Raw genomic sequence first — 13,034 nt, 5'->3', positions numbered from 1 at the left:
ATCAATTTTCAGTCCTTCATCTTCTCTTGTTTCTTCGTCGACTTCTTCTCAGCCCTCCATTGTGCCACCGAGTACTGAGCCTCAGGACTCATAGCGTACTATTGGTGAAGTGGCTACGGGGGCGATGAAGCTTTCTGGCGATGGTGCCGCTGCAGACTTGGTTGCCCCAGAGGTGACCGTGGCCATTGCGGTGGGTCCTTCTGAGGGATTGACCCTGGCTTCCTGAGAGATTCCTCTAGTCATGCCCTCTTCGCCTCGGCCGGCTTCTCCTTCTCCTTCTCTTACCTCTAGTGGTCCTCCTTTTGCTGATGATGTGGTGCAGCAGTTTGATGCCACTCATCGGCTATCGGAGTTAACTACTGCCTGGGGAAGCTTATCGTCCCTTGCGACTTCTTTTGGAGAAAAGCTCCAGGTAAGTTTTTTCACCATTCCTTCTTTAGATGTTCGCTTTTCTTCTATCCTCATTCTTTGTTTTTCTTTGTCTCTTTTTGCTCAGTCCTTCTCTCATGATCATACCGGCTTCTTTTTCTTGTCTGAAAACGAGAAAAAGTTGTCTTCAGAAGTGAGCGCCCTAAAAGCTGATCTTGACCTCCTCCGGGCCGAGATGGAGGCTGAGCATCAAACGCATGAGGAGGAGGAAAAATCTCTTTGTGCCCGGGTTATTGAGATTGAGAAGCAGAGGGATGCTGCTTTCCAGGAGGCTCAAAAGAATTTGGAGGCCATGAAGAACTTGGAGGCCATGAAGAAAGAGTGCAACGATATTGCGGGTTCTTTTTGTTTCCTTCTACATTCAAATTCTCCTTTCTGCTAACTTGTTGTTTGTTGTCTTGTTTAGCTCTCTAGGTTGAAAAGCAGAAGCTCTCGGAGGGCGTTGAAGAAATGAAGACTCTTGTTCGTACAAGTCACAACAAGGCTGAGGAGGTAATTACTCATGCTGAGGAGGAACTCGCGCTTGCTAAGTTGATTAGGCATGGAGCTGATAAAGATCTTATGCAGGCTCAAAAAACTATTGAAGACTTGTCTAGCAAATTGGCGACGGCTACTGAAAACTAGAAAGCTTTGTGGAAATCCTTTCGTTTAGTAGCCGATGTTCTCCAAACTCTAGCGGATGATGGGCAATCTTGGGCTCAGTTGATTCCTCGAATTCTGACTCGTTTCCAAGAGTTTGTGAAGAGGTGTGCTCAACTGTGTACCAAGAATGTCCTGGCCCAAGTTCGGGTTCTTGCTCCAGCGGCTCCTTTGTCCAAGATAGCAGAGGAAGCTGACAGTCAAGAATACATTGATGCCGTTGATAGGATGGAGCATAAAGTTGAAGACTTAGCTAGTAGGATAGTAGATAATCTTAATATTGTTCTCCCTTCTCCTGATGATGAGGCTTGATGTATTTGACTTTTATGCCCGTGCCTTGTAATATGACATTATACTTCTTTTTGAATGAAGGTTTTTTTGTTGATGTCTTCTTTGCCTGAATGCCTTGCTTATTCCTCGGATGATTTGTCTGATTGGTCAGAGTTACTAGACTTTGCCGAGTACTTTGTATTTCTCTCGTCTTTGCCTTGTAAACAATTCTGCACACTATCTTGACAAATTTTCTTGATCTATCGAGTACTTTTCTGCCCATGTAAACAACTCGTTATATATAGATCTTTGTGTTGATGACCTTTCTTGATCTGTCGAGTGCTTGTCTGGCCTTCTTTTGTGCCCTGTAAACAACTCATTATATATAGATCTTTGTGTTGACGACATTTCTTGATCTATCGAGTGCTTGTCTGGCCTTCTTTTGTGCCCGGTAAACAACTCGTTATATGTAGATCTTTGCATTCTTGGGTATCTCCAGTGTAGCCCCCGAGCCTCTTGCTATTTGGAACAAGTAGCTGGAGGGTCTTGCATTTGAAATTGCTCTGGTCTATGCCCAAGCTTAGTTTTAGTCGTTTTGCTTTTATTTTGGGTTCTAGCTTGTTAGCTACCCTCATCGGCGGGCTCAAGCGTCTTTTTAGCTATTTTGCTCTCGGCCGGGATGCTCAGGCGTATTTTCAGCCATTTTGCATTTTATTTCAGGTGTTAGCTTGTTAGCTACCCTCATCGGTGGGCTCAAGCGTCTTTTCAGCTATTTTGCTCTCGGTCGGGATGCTCAGGCGTATTTTCAGCCATTTTGCATTTTATTTTTTAGCTATTTTGCTCTTGGCCGGGATGCTCAGGTGTATTTTCAGCCATTTTGCATTTTATTTCGGGAGTTAGCTTGTTAGCTACCCTCATCGGCGGGCTCAAGCGTCTTTTCAGCTATTTTGCTCTCGGCCGGGATGCTCAGGCGTATTTTTAGCCATTTTGCATTTTATTTTGGGTGTTAGCTTGTTAGCTATCCTCATCGGCGGGCTCAAGTGTCTTTTCAGCTATTTTGCTCTCGGACGGGATGCTCAGGCGTATTTTTAGCCATTTTGCATTTAAGAAATAACTCGGAAAGAGCCATGAGACATATGTTTGTCGAGAGATAATCATCTTTATTGATCATGAATATTGATGTGTTACAATGATACATAGCAGTATCTTTGTTGATCATGAACATTGATCTCTTGTGTCTTGTATACATATTTTCCCTTGAGTTGTTTTTATGCATAGAATCTTTATAGCTAACTGATGTGCCATGTATTGTTGACTTCTTTTCCATCTTCAGTTATGAGCTTGTATGTGCCTGGTCCGATGACTTTTGTAACGATAAAAGGACCTTCCTATGGACTAAGTAGTTTGTGGCATCCGTTGATTTTTTGTATTCTTCTTAGTACTAGGTCTCTGACTTGTAACGATCGAGACTGGGTATTCTTGTTGTAGTGGCACCTTAGTCCTTGGAGGTATCTCGCTGATTGCAGGGTAGCGTTTACTCTGACTTCTTCTATGCTGTCGAGTTCTAATCTTCGGGTGTGTTCTACTTCTTCTTCGTCGTATTGCTCTATCCTTGGTGACATCTAGATTAGGTCTACGGGTAGTATGGCTTCTGATCCGTATACCAGGAAGAAAGGTGAGTATCCGGCGGCTCTGCTTATTTGAGTCTGTAGCCCCCATACAACCTTGGGTAATTCTTCGATCCATTTTGACCCATAGTCTACTAGTTCTTCATACAGTCTTGGTTTTAATCCGGCTAGTATGAGTCCATTAGCCCTTTCTACCTGTCCATTGGCTTCTGGATGTGCGACTGATGCGTAATCTATGCTGAAGCCACAATCCTGTGCCCAACTTTTGAATTCTGTAGCTATGAAGGGAGAACCCAAGTCTGTGATGATTTGATTAGGTATGCCGTAGCGGTGCATAATGTCTTGGATGAACTTGACTGCTTTGGTTACGCTGTATTTTGTGAGTGGTTTGTATTCGATCCACTTGGTGAACTTGTCAATTGCTACAAAGATGTACTCAAAACCGCCCTTTGCTTTCTTGAGAGGTCCTACTTGATCCAGCCCCCAGCAGGAGAAAGGCCAAGCAGGTGGGATGCAGATGAGATTGTGGGCTAGCACATGAGCCTGTCTTGCAAACATCTGACAACATTTGCATCTTCTGACGAGTTCTTCTGTGTCTTTCAAAGCGGTTGGCCAGTAGAAACCAGTGCGAAATGCTTTACCGACTAGTGTTCTTGAAGCGACATGATTTCCATAGCAACCTGAGTGTATTTCGTCTAGGATTTGTATGCCTTCTTCAAATGAGACGCATTTTAGGAGTACTCCTGATGATGCGGCTCTTCTGTATAGCTTGTCTCCTACTAGGACATAATTCTTGCTTCTGTGAACGACTCGTGTGGCTTCCTATTTTTCCGCTGGCAACTTATTGTCTTTGATGTAATCAGTAAAAACCTATGTCCATGAAGTGTTGATCACCAGAATCTGGTTGCCTTTGGCTGTGAGTTCTGTGGTTGTCTCACCGGGTTGTTTGATAGAAGGAGATGATAACTCCTCTATGAATATGCCGGGTGGGACCTTTGCCCTGTCGGATCCAAGCTTGGCAAGAACATCTGCTGCAATGTTGGAATCCCGCAGGACATGTAGAATTTCTAATCCTTGGAAATGTTTTTCGAGTTTTTGGATTTTAGCATAGTAAGCACCCATGTTTTCTTTGGTGCAATCCCAATCTTTATTGACTTGGTTGATGACTACTGCCGAATCGCCGTATACGAGTAGTCGCTTGATTTCGAGGGTAATAGCCACTCTTAGCCCGTGTATGAGAGCTTCATATTCTGCTTCATTGTTGGTAGCTTGCCATAATATTTGAAGGACATACTTTAATTGTTTTTCGTCCAGAGAAATTAGGAGGGCGCCTGCACCGGCTCCGCCTAGCTTGAGTGATCCATCAAAGTACATCTTCCAATGATCAAGGATGGCGCTTAACATGGGTTGTTGAATTTCTGTCCATTCGGCAACAAAATCAGCAAGAGCTTGAGATTTAATTCCTTTCCGTAGGGTGAAATCGATGTTGAGAGCACCGAGTTCAACCGCCCACTTGGATATGCGTCCTGTTGCGTCTTTGTTGTGTAAGATGTCTCCTAGTGGGAAATCTGTCACCATGGTAATCTTGTGGCTTTCAAAATAGTGACGAAGCTTGCGCGAAGTGATCAGTAGGGCGTAGAGTAGTTTTTGCACATGCGGGTACCAGATTTTTTATTCTGACAGTACTTCGCTGATGTAGTATACTGGGCATTGTACTTTATACACGCGCCCTTCTTCTTCCCTTTCCACTACTATCGCCATGCTGACTACAGCAGAACTTGCTGCAATGTATAGCATCATGTCTTCGTCTTTCTTTGGAGATGTGAGGACTGGTGAGGAGGTGAGGTATGCCTTAAGTTTCTTGAAAGCTTCATTGGCTTTTTCCGTCCACTCGAACTTGTCTGTCTTCTTTAGTAGTTGAAAGAAAGGTAACCCTTTTTCGCTGAGTCTTGATATGAAACGGTTGAGTGTCGCCATGCAGCCTGTTAGTTTTTGTACATCTTTGACGTTTCGAGGAGGGTCCATCTCTGTTATGGCTCGAATTTGCTTGGCGCTTGTTTCGATTCCGCGATGACTGACCAAGAATCCGAGTAGTTATCCTGAAGGAACTCCGAATACATACTTGTTTGGGTTTAATTTCCACCTCCACCTTTTTAGATTCTCAAAGGTTTGTTTTAAGTCTTCAATCAGTATATCCGGGTTCTTTCTTTTTACAACCTCGTCATTCACGTATGCTTCTATGTTTTCACCGATCTGATCACCAAGGCATGTTTGGATGGCTCTTTGGTAAGTGGCTCCAGCATTCTTGAGTCCAAACAACATGGTCCTGTAGCAGTAGGCGCCGAACGGAGTGATGAAAGATGTCTTGCTTTGGTCCTGTTCTTTTAATGTGATCTGGTGATATCTGGAATAGCAATCAAGAAAGGATAATAGTGCAGATCCTGCTGTTGAATCAACTATCTAATCAATGCGTGGTAGCCCAAACGGATCCTTTGGGCAGTGTTTGTTGAGATCTGTATAGTCAACACACATGCGCCACTCATCCATGTTCTTTTTCTGTACCAGAACTAGATTTGCTAGCCAATCTGGGTGGAGAATTTCCCTGATGAATCCAGCTGCCATCAGTTTTGTAATTTCCTTTTTAATTGCTGTCTTTTTGTCGAGAGAGAATCGTTGTAGTCGTTACTTCACAGGCTTGGAGCCTTTATTGACATCAATTTCGTGCTCAGCCAACTCTCTTGGGACCCCTGGCATATCGGCCGGCTTCTAAGCGAAGATATCCTTGTTGTCCCAAAGAAAGTTGATGAGCGCGAGTTCCTATTTTGCTAATAGGTGGGCACCAATGGTTGCTATTTTTGAGGGATCACCGTTGCCTAGGTCGATTTGCTTGACGTCGGCTTCTTTTAGTGGTGCTAGGATGCTTGGTCTTTTAGCCGGTATCTCTAGTTTTTCTTGGCTTATTTCTACGGCGATAGTGGCTATTTCTTTTCTTCCATCATTTGCTTGTGCCTTTGCTGCAATTTGGATTGCCTGTATGTCATAGTCAAATACGCGCTTTAAATCACTCCGAAGAGAAAGGACACCGTTAGGCCCTAGCATCTTAAGCAACAGGTACGGATAATGTGGTATTGCCATGAATCTCACTAGTACTAGGCGCTCGAGGATTGCGTGATATGATGAGTCGAAATCTACGACTTCAAATTTGATGAACTCTGTGCGGTAGTTCGAGGGAGTCCCAAAAGTAACCGGTAGAGTGATTTGTCCAAGTGGCATTGCTGCCTTGCTGGGTACTATGCCATAAAAAGGTGTGCTTGTTGGTGTGATCATCTCGGTGAGTTGTAGTCCCATCTTCCTTAGAGTTTCTAAAAAAAATGATGTTGAGTCCGGCTCCTCCGTCGACTAGTACTTTCGTAACAGTCATACCGGTAATGGTTAGATCCAGAACCAATGAGTAATGGCTTATGTTTCCTACGCTAGTCCATTGGTCTTCTCTTGAAAATTGGATTGGATACTCTGACCAGTTGAGATATCTTGGTATAGCAGGTTCTGCTGCCATGATGGTTCATAACGCTAGTTTTTCTTGATGTTTGCTTCTGGAGTCTGAAACCCCGGCAAAGATTACGACCACTGTCCCTCTGGATTTTTGGAATCCCTTGTCTTCATGGTTGTCTCCTTCTTTTTTCTGATTGTCTTGTTTATTGTTTTCCTTGCTATCTTTTCTAGTGTATCTTTCGTTGAAGGTGTAGCAATTTTCGATGGTGTGTTTTCCATTAGGGTGCAAGGGCCAACGCATGTTCTCAATGTCATCATATCTTCTGGGCTTTGTAAATTTCTTTGATTTGTCAGCCATTGCTACTGTGTTGTCTGGATCTCGCTTTCTCTCCTAATGTCTGTTGTTTTGAGGATTTTGCCTGTCTGGGTTGTCTCTGTTGTTCCTATCCGAGAATCTTTCTCTTGTTTTTTCCTCTGCAGTAATCATCTTTTCTACTTTTCTTCTAAATTCTTCATTGTTTCTTGGGTTTTTTTTTGCAAAAGTCTTAAAATTGCCACCTAGCCACGATTCCGTGAGAGAAAGCTTCGATTACTTCTCGTTGTGTGATATCATGTACTTGAGCTTGTAGTTCACCAAATCGTTGATAGTAATTTATGTGACTTTCACCTCCTTTCTGCTTGAGTCCTTTTAATTCTACATGGGTGATTGAATGTGTAATGATTCCCGCGAAATTTTCATAGAAAGCTCTTTGTAAATCTTCCCAATTTCTGATTGATCCTGGATTTAATTTGTCAAACCATTGAAGTGGCATGGTTTCTAGGGCCATGGAAAAGAACAAGGTTTTGATGTCATCTCTCCTCCGGCTAATTCAATTGATTGTGAGTAAATCCTGAGCCATTGCTTTGGTTCGGTCTTGCCGTCGTACTTGGAGTGGTTGGACGGTTTGAACTTATGAGGTAGTCGAATTGAAGCAAGTCTGTTTGCAAAACAGGAGAATCTATCGTGCTTTCTGGTTTCTATATATTCTGATTCTATGCCCCCTTCTTGCCAACTGTCGTTTTGGTGAGAATAGTTCTGTGTGGCTGTCCGAGTAGGTGCTCTGCTTCTGGCCTTTCTTGGTTGCTCGACTCGGTTGTTTTGACTGTGATTTCTTCGGCTCTCTCCGTTGTGACTTCCACTTGGTCCAAGTCTTTCGAAAGCGGACTTCCTTTGATTTTGATCTTCCTGTTCATGAGATGTTGCCCTTCCGTCGTTTGTTCTAAAGACTGTTAATCGAAGAAAATCTCGGAGCTGTTCTTGTTTTTCATTGGGATATGAGGTCGCCTTGAGTTCTTCTAGTGCTTCTCGGATCTTATCGTAGGGTGTATTCGCTGCTCGTCCTTCTTCGACCTCTCGTTCTGATTTCCTTCTTTTGTACTCGGCTAGGTCTGATTCATATTTGATCCAAGTGTCTTTTCGCTGTTTCGCACGGCGTTGACGTCCTTATTTCAATTTGTTCTTTCTTTCTCTCGCTTGCCTCTGATTCTCAGTCTCACCATCATGCCCCTGGATAAATGGTGATATGTTGGACTCGGATTCATCTGAAGACCTTACGTCGGGTGCTTCTGGGGGGATCAATGGTGATCGAGGACGGCAAATCATGAATACTTCTCTAGCGTGAGTTGTTCTGTCATCGTCGTTGATTTCCGTTCTACCAGAGCTGTTGATAACTTCAGTAGAGGTTTCAAAGTCATAGATGGAATCTCCTTCTTGGTAGGGTAGAATTGCTGTTGTCGTATCGTCGACTAGTTGGGTGCCGTCATCCTCAGGAACGGTACCTAGCCAGTGAATGATGCAGTCTTGAGATGTTATGGTTAAAACGAGACCTTTCTGGGCTCCCTTCAGCGGCATTCTAAGCATGGGATAAGTGGATCCTTCGTGCCATGTCTGATAAGATGTTGCCATGTTGTGGAGTCCGAACGAAAAAGGACCCGACTTCTTTGAAGTACTCTGGGTGTACTCCGAGTAGTATTCTTGACAGGTTGACGTCATGTTCTGGAGCTTTGTCAGAAAAGAACTCGGTTTTCCGAAAGAACTCGGATAAGACTTCGTTTCGGAAGCGGAACTTGAGTTTCAATCGGATGCGTGAAGTCGTGAAAACTGAGTCGGATTGGACATTACGAGCTGTGCGAATCTTTCGACAAGCTGATCTGTCGTTATCGTCGAATTAGGATAGTCTTGATAATGATCTGAATCTTCGCGGAGACGGCCTTGGAACTTGCCATCATCGCCTGCCTCGCAGATCCATGAACCGAAGATGAAGGTCGATCCATTCGTGAAGATCATGTCGTCGAGATCCATCGAGCTCTCGGATGCAAAGTCGCCGAAAGCCCCTACCTGGCGCGCCAGCTATCGATGTTTGACCACCGATAGCCTGCCACGGGGGTACTCGGGGCAGTATGTTTGGGCTTCAGCGTATGCAGAATTCTATGGTTAACACAAGAGACAGTCGATTTATCCTAGTTCAGGCCCTCGATCGTGGATCAAGTAATAGCCCTACGTCGGTGTTAGCCTTTGCGTTGGATTGACTCTAAAGTGTCGTGTTGTACAATTGTTGTCTTCAACTCCCGATCTAAGGAGCCTTGCCCTCCTTTATATAGTCAGGAGGCCAGAGTCCTAGTCGGTTTATAATGAGAGTTCCTAGTAGGATTACAGAGTAATACTGCTACTAAGATTACAAGGGAAGAATCCTAATTAGATTAGGTCTTCTCCCTTCCTTGCGGGGTATCCCGTGGATCCCGCACCGACAACAACCGATTTGTTTTTTTTATGTATTCTTATTTTTAGAGGTCATTTTATGTCTTATTATCCATCTTCTGTATTAGTCTTTGTTTTCCTCGATATATATCATATATGAGACACTCTTTTGAGTGTCGTTGTAAAAAAAAAAGCAAACGGAAACAAAAACAAACAAATATCATGGCAAAGGAAAGAGAAAAAAAAGGAAAACGAAACCGAGAAAGAACGAAACATTTAACTTTTTTTAAGAATCAGTTTCATGGGCCGTTCTCCTACAGTCCTACCGTTGCTCTCCTGCCACTGCGAGCTGTTTTTCTTCTTCGCCCGTTCTCCTCGCGCGGCCCGATAGCTATACGCTCGATTCGGCCCTTTTCTGCATCAACGGGGCCAGGCGGAGGCGGAGCAACGGAACACGCCCGCCGCCGCCGTACTCTTGGCTGCCCCGTCTTCGTCGGATCCTTTGCCGGCGACGACCACCCACCGTACCAGGTATGCCCCCCTGGCCCCCTCCCCCTCCCCCCTCCCCCTCCTGTGCAAAACTGAGCACCGGAACCCTAATTTAAGGTATTTGTATTCGGTTCTGATCTAGTCACAAGTGTAAGAGTATGTGTATACATGTATTATGCCTACCAACTTCGTTCTTTTGACAAAAATTATCGGGTGTACATGCATACACCTATGCCACTGTCCATCTGCTGGTGGTATAAACAGCGCCGCAGCTGCAACTAGGCACTGTCCATGGCAGCTGCTGCTGCTGTAAAAGCAAGCAGCCAAACAGATTCGCAGATCTGCGAGTTTTTATTGGATCCGGCCTTGGTGCAGGTCTGCGAGTTTTTATTCTCGATTGAGTTAATTCTGTCATCATACTCATCATACCTAGGCAGTTTATCAACCTCAGCAGCCAAGGGATCAGAAGTGGTGGTGATTAGTCAGCTATCACACAGGTCCTGAATTTCTTGATGTGCAAATGGGGTGTTATGCTGGGTTGTGACTTGTGATTTCGTTGCTACAGCTGTCGTTTCTCAATTCTTGAGAATCAGTGTGGTTAAACTTGATTTATGTCAGTACACTTAGGTAAAGGATTTCTACTAGCATCAGTTCATTCAACGTTTGGTAAATCCTATCAGTTCCAGAAAATGTTGCAGTTCTAGGCATAACCTTTTAATGCTTCGCCTGGCTCTTGAATATTATGTTTATTGGAGTTACCTAGTTAGTCGTGCTGCGCACTTGATGTTGAAACTGTAGTTTATTAGACAATTCTTAATTTATTCTTGTCGAACCAAGGTGATCATCTCCAAAAGGGATTGCATGTTTTGTCCATCCATTAAGTCCTTGAGCATTGGCTTTAGACCTTCAGTGTTGTTCTTGAAGGCATCTTACCAATAGGGAGGTACAAAGCCTAGCTGGTATGTTCATGTTGTTTAGAGAACAAACACGAGATGGCAAGAGCTGAACTTGGAGTTCAATTCTTTAGTACCAATTTATTAACAAAAAATTATTAAAACATTTACTGAAATCAGGCAGTATGCATTTGCGTACTGTAGTAAGTTTAAGTTCTTTATTGTGCCATTACTTTTGAATCTATGATCCACTGGTTACAGACACTGATGCCTTGATTCAGTACCATCAACCAAGTGTTTATGTTGGATACAAAGGCAATCAAATACTAAGACAACCATTATATCTAAATTTTGTTTTAGCTTTACTGTTCTTAAACAGACATGAACTTGGATTACTATTATATCTGAATTTTGAATTTCTCTTGACTTAATTAGAGATGCTAATTTGTTTCACTTCTTTTGTGGTTCCGGAGACAGATTGACATCCTATACCATGGCCTCTCTGCTTCGTTCACAAATAAAATTAAGCAAAGTATTTGTTAGGAGGAGGTTTCATGAGAGTGGACAGACCAATTTGCCAAGGTCTCTTCACTGGAAACCCTTGCGACCAGGCCATTTTGAAAATCTTGTGCTGCAATGCACCAATAATTTGTCATGGGAAACCTCTCTTCCATATGCCTCTGCAGGCGATGATGGCAGTATCATCAAGGGAACAGCTGTTGTTGAACCTATTGATACAGAAGAAGCTCCACAGATTCCAATCCTCCAGAGTGATGAAGATGTTGTAGAGGTGAATAATGAACCTTCTTGGCAGCTAAAGGCATTTAAACTGCCAATGTGGCTACTAGGGCCTTCAGTTCTGTTGGTTACGGGTATAGTTCCAACTTTATGGCTGCCATTGTCTTCAGTGTTTCATGCTGCCAACATTGCTGGCCTTCTATCTCTAGTCGGACTTGACTTCATTTTTAATATGGGAGCGATGCTGTTTTTCCTTATGGCCGATGCATGCGGCCGTCAAGAGAACAATATTTTGGACCTGAAAAGGCAGATCCCAATTTCCTACAGGTTCTGGAATCTGGCTGCTACCATAGTAGGCTTTATTGCTCCATTTGCCCTGTTTTTTGCATCCCGTAGGGGCACTCTGCAGCCACAACTACCATTCATTCCATTTACAGTGCTGCTTGGACCATATCTTTTACTCCTGTCTGTACAGATGTTGACTGAGATGCTTACATGGCATTGGAAATCACCGGTATGGTTGGTAGCTCCAGTGGTTTATGAAGGCTATCGAGTACTACAGCTGATGAGGGGTCTCCAGTTAGCTGAAGAAATCAGTGCGCCTGGCTGGATGGTGCAAAGTCTTCGTGGCCTGGTATCCTGGTGGGTACTTGCCCTTGGAGTCCAATTGATGCGTGTTGCCTGGTTTGCTGGACTCAGTTTTGCTAGAAATTCAAGGTATGGAGAAAGTGATGATATGAACCAGTAAGTCATACAAGAAAAGCTTGAGGTGCCTTCTTTTTGGGGGGCTCATGGTACTTCAACCTGCAACAATGCTCTTCATGTTGACGGTGGTGCGATTTTAGTTGCTGGACGTTCAGAAAGGCCGAACATCCTTGAGAACCCACAATGCTTGGGCAATCGTTTTGTAAGAGTTTTTTTTTTGTTCTTTTTTTGCCTGTGGTAAATAGTGCAGCTGCTCCTATGCTGGAGCAGGAACCAGGCTGCTAGATACTTCATACTTTGAACTGTGTAATTATTGTAGTATATATATACAGGAACATGACCATTTGATTGAGCATCATACTAAACACAGCAACATCACTGTGTACGTTCCTTGAATGTACTAGTACTGTATACCCTTTACATCGCCCAGATGGCATTCCCCTTTTGGGAGTAAAGGTTCCATTCCTATGTTGTCAAAATGTCAACAGAATCAGCTGCTTTTGGCTTTTTTTTTTCCTGCTGCGATACTGCATCTTCAGTCTCCTCATTGTGAGGTGATAGTCATGTGCAGGCTAATCAAGCTAAGCAAAGTTTAGCAAGTCACGTTTCCTCTGCGTAATCTTTGTTGATACGGATGTAACACCATATCATGTGGCAACCACGACAAACCGACCTAATGTATCTTGAGACTAGTATATGATACCTTACGCCTTGCCTACTAGGTCAAAAGTTCAAACCTACAGCCATCGAATCTCTCTGTATTTTTTTTAAAAAAGCTTTCCATGATGGTCCAGCGCCTAAAATGAGTGAACTCCACGCTTGAACGGCCAAGTCATATGATGAGTTGGGACAAAGACAAGGAGTAACGTCAACATGAATTTCAAATACCAATTCCATGTCTTGTTTGGAACGCAGACACAAGATAGTTTGATTGCATGAAATTCGTGGTTACGGTTAAAAGAAAACGGTAATTCTACACCTCACTGGAGTGTTGGAACACTCAATGCCACCTCT

The 13,034-nt window shown here is 43.6% G+C and overlaps 1 pseudogene; it reads left to right on the top strand.

The window, feature by feature from the left end:
• The first annotated feature begins 9,574 nt into the window (after nt 1-9,574).
• Nucleotides 9,575-11,750, top strand: LOC136493262 (uncharacterized; annotated as a pseudogene).
• The last annotated feature ends 1,284 nt before the right edge of the window (nt 11,751-13,034 follow it).

Source organism: Miscanthus floridulus, chromosome 11 (genome assembly GCF_019320115.1).
Source record: "Miscanthus floridulus cultivar M001 chromosome 11, ASM1932011v1, whole genome shotgun sequence".
Taxonomy (NCBI): domain Eukaryota; kingdom Viridiplantae; phylum Streptophyta; class Magnoliopsida; order Poales; family Poaceae; genus Miscanthus; species Miscanthus floridulus.
Note: the sequence above shows the minus strand (reverse complement) of the source record. Positions and strands in the feature narration are given on the sequence as shown.